This window comes from Hyla sarda, chromosome 5 (assembly GCF_029499605.1).
Source record: "Hyla sarda isolate aHylSar1 chromosome 5, aHylSar1.hap1, whole genome shotgun sequence".
Classification (NCBI taxonomy): Eukaryota; Metazoa; Chordata; class Amphibia; order Anura; family Hylidae; genus Hyla; species Hyla sarda.
The window spans coordinates 361,952,835-361,960,026 of record NC_079193.1 but is presented as its reverse complement, the minus strand read 5'-3'; the positions used below and the strand labels follow the sequence as shown (position 1 = coordinate 361,960,026).

At 43.6% G+C, this 7,192-nt stretch overlaps 1 long non-coding RNA gene across 1 annotated transcript; it reads right to left on the bottom strand.

Annotated features, from left to right (window-relative positions):
• Positions 1 to 206: 206 nt before the first annotated feature.
• Positions 207 to 5,175, bottom strand: LOC130274424 (uncharacterized). The gene is made up of 3 exons (XR_008844366.1): positions 4,944 to 5,175; positions 4,427 to 4,566; positions 207 to 420 (listed from the first exon to the last, which is right to left on the bottom strand). It is a non-coding gene; the product is annotated as an uncharacterized LOC130274424 (long non-coding RNA).
• Between the last annotated feature and the right edge of the window lie 2,017 nt (positions 5,176 to 7,192).

The following is a 7,192-nucleotide window of genomic DNA, read 5'->3' as shown; positions in this document are numbered from 1 at the left end:
CGGGAGCTGTCCAGAGTAGGAGCGAATCCCCATAGCAAACCTCTCATGCTCCGGACAGTTCCTGAGACAGACAGAGGTGTCAGCAGAGAGCACTGTTGTCAGACAGAAAAGAACAACTAAACTTCAGCAGCTGATAACTATTGGAAGGATTAAGATTTTTTTATAGAAGTAATTTACAAATCTGTTTAACTTTCTGGAGCTTTCTTAGCGGGCAGTATAGACCTCCTGAGCTGTTCCAGCCATCAAACATCTTTACGTGATTAAGACTTGAAGACATCATCTTCAGATTCATGGCTACTAATAGTTTCGGTGAGGTTTCGTCTTCCGAGATGTTCTCCACGTGGTGGGAGGTCACAGGTGACGTGTAGGTATGCGCCACGTGTTTTGCATTCCGTCGGGTGAACATTTTTGTCATTCTTTCTGCAAAAGGACATTCTCACATTAAAAGAAATGCCAATAATTTTGAATTCCTTATTTACATTTAAAGGGAATAAACATGTTAAATAGAAATGATCACTATATTTTTTCTCCATTCATTTAAAGGGGACGGTACGATTTACTGCCCGTCCACTAACACTTGGCACCCAAACAATCAGCTGTTCAATGCCCAATACTGAATGAGGCTTTAAAGTGTACCTGTCATATCACAGAAAAAATAATGCTTCTATATGTTACTCACTGGGTCATGCAGATTCTTTACATGTCTTTATGTGTCTAGCTTCTGTATTTGGCTCACAAATCCCTCTGTTCTGCTGCTCACTCATTCTGACATCCGCTGCTCAGGAAGGGGTGTGTCCGAGGCAAGAACTGAGCCCGCCCTCGCTCACCATGCATTCACTTCCTCCCTGTGTCTGTTGTACTGTGCGGGGGCTCTACATCCAATCACTGCAGGCTGCTCTATAACCCCTCCTCTCTGTTTTCAGACAGGACTCTAATAGACAGGGCAGGCAATGCAATAAAAGTAAGGATCAGCTTATCATATACTCCAAATATCCAGCACAACCTGGATGCTGAGGCTGGGTCCTCAGGTGGATCAATCAGAGAACATGAGGATAGATTTCCGGCTCCCAGTGTAAGGTAAAAAAATCCAATTCTTTATTCCAAAAAGATTAAAATCCAAGTGCAGCAAACATAAACCGGGGAAATAAAACACACAAACGAAACGCACCAATGCTTTCGACTTGTTAACAAGTCTTAGTTATGGCCATGACTAAGACTTGTTAACAAGTCGAAACGCGTTGGTGCATTTCGTATGTGTGTTTTTATTTCTCCGATTTATGTTTGCTGCACTTGGATTTTAATCTTTTTGGAATAAAGAATTGGATGTTTTACCTTACGTTGGGAGCCGGAAGTCTATCCTCATTTTCTCTTATAGACAGGACAGGAGTGAGCACAGCTGAGTTCTAGTCCCGTCCTCACTTCCTGGACTTTGTCCCAGCTTGTGCCTCAGCTGGGACAAAGATGATGCTGCAGCCGGACAGGATTATGTTCTAGATGCTAGGAGAGTGTTGTTGTCATGCCCTCTGTAAGATATACACTTGTCTAGGTGCAGGGAGGGGGAAGAGGGAGGTGAAGCTGAACTGTTTCCATGACTCATTGTCAGTGGTACATCCTGTGCTATTAACTATTATGGGAGAATGTTGTGGGCATGCTCTGTAACCAATGCAGTTGTGCAGGGAGGGAAAAGAAGTTGGTGGATCCTGTGTTATTAAATTCTATGGTTGTTGTGCCCATGCTTTGTGACAAATACAGGAAGGGGTAAAGAGGGTACTGAGATTAACTGTTTCCATTACTCAGTAGTGTTCTCTTTCCTTACAACCCCAGGTCTTGGTGAATAGGGGCTATATCAGCAGTCATCTCCTTATGTACACAGCACAAGCTGAAAAGTGATAGGAATTGTCCGCCAATTGTAAGGGGATGGTGGACAGAGTAAAAATTGGAAGATTTTTTCTTTTAAATGTATACATTCCCCATGTGTATTGCCCCACAGAGTAAAAGTGCCAACTTTGTGCCCCCCCATATAGTAGTTAGGCCCCCTCAGTGTCACCATATAGTAGTAGTCCCCATATAACTGCCCCCCATATAGCAATAGGCCCCATTAAACAGTTGTCTTCCATATTGCAGTATTTTCCTTATATAACAGTTGGTTCCATCCCCATACTGCACCATATAGCAGTAGTCCCCCCATACTCCCCCCATATAGCATTAGCAGCCCCCCCAAAAAAATTATCCCATACAGCAGCAATTTGCCAAAGTACCCGTATATAGCAGAAGCCCCCCAGCAAACTGCCCCTATATAGCAGCAGCCCCCCCCCAAAACTGCCCCTGTATAGTAGTAGGCCCCCATATAACAGTAGACATCACCCTCATATAGCAGTAGGCCCCCCCACACTGACCCCATACAGCAGTAGCCCCCCCAAAACGACCCCATATAGTAGCAATTTCCCAAACTACCCATGTATAGCAGAAGCCCCCCAGCAAACTGCCCCTGTATAGCAGCAGTCCCCCCCTGCCCGCCAAACTGCCCCTGTATAGTAGTAGCCCCCCATACTGCCCCATATAGCAGTAGACATCACCCATATATAGCAGTGAGCCCGCCTCACTGACCCCATAAAGCAGTGGACCACACCCTCACATTGCAGTGAGTCCCCCATACTGCCCCCATATAGAAGAGACACCACCCTCATATAGCAGTAGGCCCCCCACACTGACCCCATATAGCAGACCTCCCGCCCTCACATTGCAGTGAGCCCCCCCCATACTGACTCTATATAGCAGTAGACCCCACCCCCACATTGCAGTGAGCCCCCCCATACTGACCCATATAGCAGTAGACCCCACCGTCACATTGCAGTGAGACCCCCATACTGACCCCATAAAGCAGTGGACCCCACCCTCACATTGCAGTGAGCCCCCCATACTGCCCCCATATAGAAGAGACACCACCCTCATATAGCAGTAGGCCCCCCACACTGACCCCATATAGCAGTAGACCTCCCGCCCTCACATTGCAGTGAGCCCCCCCATACTGACCCTATATAGCAGTAGACCCCACCCCCACATTGCAGTGAGCCCCCCATATTGACCCATATAGCAGTAGACTCCACCGTCACATTGCAGTGAGCCCCCCATTCTGACCCCATATAGCAGTAGACCCCACCCTCACATTGCAGTGATCCCCCCCATACTGACCCATATAACAGTAGACCCCACCCTCACATTGCAGTGACCCCCCCATACTGACCCATATAGCAGTAGACCTCCCGCCCTCACATTGCAGTGAGCCCCCCCATACTGACCCATATAACAGTAGACCTCCCACCCTCACATTGCAGTGACCCCCCCATACTGACCCATATAGCAGTAGACCTCCCGCCCTCACATTGCAGTGACCCCCCCCCCATACTGACCCATATAGCAGTAGACCTCCCGCCCTCACATTGCAGTGAGCCCCCCATACTGACCCCATATAGCAGTAGACCCCACCCCACATTGCAGTGAGCCCCCCATACTGACCCCATATAGCAGTAGACCCCACCCTCACATTGCAGTGAGCCCTCCCATACTGACCCATATAGCAGTAGACCCCACCGTCACATTGCAGTGACCCCCCCCCATAGCAGTAGACCCCACCCCCACATTGCAGTGAGCCCCCCATACTGACCCCATATAACAGTAGACCCCACGCTCACATTGCAGTGACCCCCCCCCCATACTGACCCATATAGCAGTAGACCTCCCGCCCTCACATTGCAGTGAGCCCCCCATACTGACCCCATATAGCAGTAGACCCCACCCCACATTGCAGTGATCCCCCCATACTGACCCCATATAGCAGTAGACCCCACCCTCACATTGCAGTGAGCCCCCCCATACTGACCCATATAGCAGTAGACCCCACCGTCACATTGCAGTAACTACCCCCCATAGCAGTAGACCCCACCCCCACATTGTAGTGAGCCCCCCATACTGACCCCATATAGCAGTATACCCCACCGTCACATTGCAGTGACCCCCCCCCCCATACTGACCCCATATAGCAGTATACCCCACCGCCCTCTCAGTGGCGGCAGATTGGAAGCTGGAGGTGAGTTATGGCTTGAGAGCAGTGTATTGGCCTCTGTAATAGAGCCATACCAAGGACAAATACATAGTTCATATAGTGCAAGTATAATACTGCCATTCAGTGTCATAATAAAAGTACTTTACAGTGTAGAGTGGGCTGCACCCGGTCTGGTCAGGGTCATGGACCCCTTTAAGAAGTCAAAGCACCAATGCAACAATCCCCACCCTGTCCATATAAATATCCACTTACAACTGGTTTCTATGTAGACAATGCCCGGTCTGTCTCTACAACTACAGGGCTTGTCCAGCATCACATTATGGCCGCGCATAATACGATGACAGAATGGACGAATTTTATTACCTGCCCATTACGCATTTCATTACATAACGTCCGTACAAACGCTGGCTGTGACCTCTGACCTCTGCGCACGACCTTCCACTAAATATAGACATGGCCTCTGTCGACAAGGGATCCATGAAGTGCTCGACCGCGCGAGGAAGCTTTCAAGAAAATCAGGTCGTAGAGAAAAGACATAAAAGAGACAAATACATTGATGATCCGGAAACAACCCAGGACGTAATAATGAAATGCTGAGCACTGTGTAATACTGAGCTATAAGGGGTCTCCAAACTGTGGACCTCCAGCTGTTGCAAAACTACAACTCCCAGCATGCCCGGACAGCCTTCGGCTGTCCGGGCATGCTGGAAGTTGCAGTTTTGCAACAGCTGGAGGACCACAGTTTGGAGACCACTGACCTATATCTTTAGCATCTATAGACACATACAGCATTTATATATGTGGACCATGATACAACTGGTTACATTATAGTCCTATATACACCCCTCAGAGATACAGCGCAGTGTGAACTCATCCTTACACACAGATGGAGCAGACCTGGCACTGACCCCCGGTCCCTGACTCACGGAGGCTTTTATGCTTTCTCATTGTGATGATGATGTACGAGATCCACCGGAACCTTCTGTGTAATGGAAAAGAATAGTAACACATTGTGACAGCGCCGCGAGATGTGTCCGGTCACTATGGCAGCTCTGCTACATCTGGTTATAGATATGAGATATATGGATATGATAGATCGTCCGATAGATAGATAGATATGAGATAGATAAATATGAGATAGATAGATATGAGATAGATAGATAGATATGAGATAGATAGATAGATAGATATGAGATAGATAGATATGAGATAGATAGATAGATAGATATGAGATAGATAAATATGAGATAGATAGATATGAGATAGATAGATATGAGATAGATAGATATGAGATAGATAGATATGAGATAGATAGATATGAGATAGATAGATAGATAGATAGATAGATATGAGATAGATAGATATGAGATATATAGATAGATACATAGATATGAGATATATAGATAGATAGATAGATAGATATGAGATACATAGATAGATATGAGATAGATAGATATGAGATAGATAGATATGAGAGATAAATAAATAGATATGAGATAGATTAGATTAAAAAAATATATATATATAGATGGATATATCAATACATAGATAGATAAATATGAGATAGATAGATATGAGATAGATAGATAGATATACAGCAACAGAAGAATACAGCAGCACACTGCCAGCACAAGGATATAGGTGAAACATGAATATGCAGGTAAAACATGGAGAGCTATACAGCTATGGTGTAATAGATGCAAATGTGAAACTATGAAATAGTGAGGCACTTAGCTCGCAAATTTGTGTCCGCCGGCGGTCAAATAGCTTGGACCGTCCCACCGCGATAAGGTGGCCTCATTGGGACTTGTGCTGGCAGTGTGCTGCTGCATCCTTCTGTTGCTGTATATCTAGCCTAGTAGCGTGCACCTGTAGGCCAGGTCCATATAATAGTTTGGTATCAACTAAAGTGCTGGCTGACTTATTCTTTGTCTAGATAGATAGATAGATACGAGATAGATAGATAGCTATGAGAGAGATAGATAGATAGAAAGATAGATATGAGATAGATAGATATGAGATAGATAGATATGAGATAGATAGATAGATATGAGATAGATAGATATGAGATAGATAGATAGATAGATATGAGATAGATAGATATGAGATAGATAGAAATGAGATAGATAGATAGATAGATATGAGATAGATAGATATGAGATAGATATGAGATAGATAGATAGGTCACCTAACCGTGATGGGACGGTCAAAGCTATTTGGCCGCCAAATTTTGAGCTAAGTACCTCACTTTTTCATTTTTTGCACTATAGCTGTATAGCAGTTCATGTTTTATCTGTATCTTTGTGCTAGCAGTGTGCTGCTGTATTCTTCTGTTTCTGTATATTTAGCCCAGCAGCTTGCACCTGTACGCCAGGTCCATATAGTAGTTTGGGATCAGTAGTGCTGGCAAACTTATTCTTGTTTTTGTTTAGATAGATAGATAGATATGAGATAGATAGATATGAGATAGAAAGATATGAGATAGATAGATAGATAGATATGAGATAGATAGATATGAGATAGATAGATATGAGATAGATAGATATGAGATAGATATATAGATAGATATGAGATAGATAGATAGATAGATATGAGATAGATAGATATGAGATAGATAGATATGAGATAGATAGATATGAGATAGATAGATAGATATGAGATAGATAGATATGAGATAGATAGATAGATATGAGATAGATAGATAGATATGAGATAGATAGATATGAGATAGATAGATAGATATGAGATAGATAGATATGAGATAGATAGATAGATAGATATGAGATAGATAGATATGAGATAGATAGATATGAGATAGATAGATACGAGATAGATAGATATGAGATAGATAGATAGATATGAGATAGATAGATAGATATGAGATAGATAGATATGAGATAGATAGATACGAGATAGATAGATAGATATGAGATAGATAGATAGATATGAGATAGATAGATAGATATGAGATAGATAGATATGAGATAGATAGATAGATAGATATGAGATAGATATGAGATAGATAGATACGAGATAGATAGATAGATATGAGATAGATAGATAGATATGAGATAGATAGATAGATATGAGATAGATAGATAGATATGAGATAGATAGATATGAGATAGA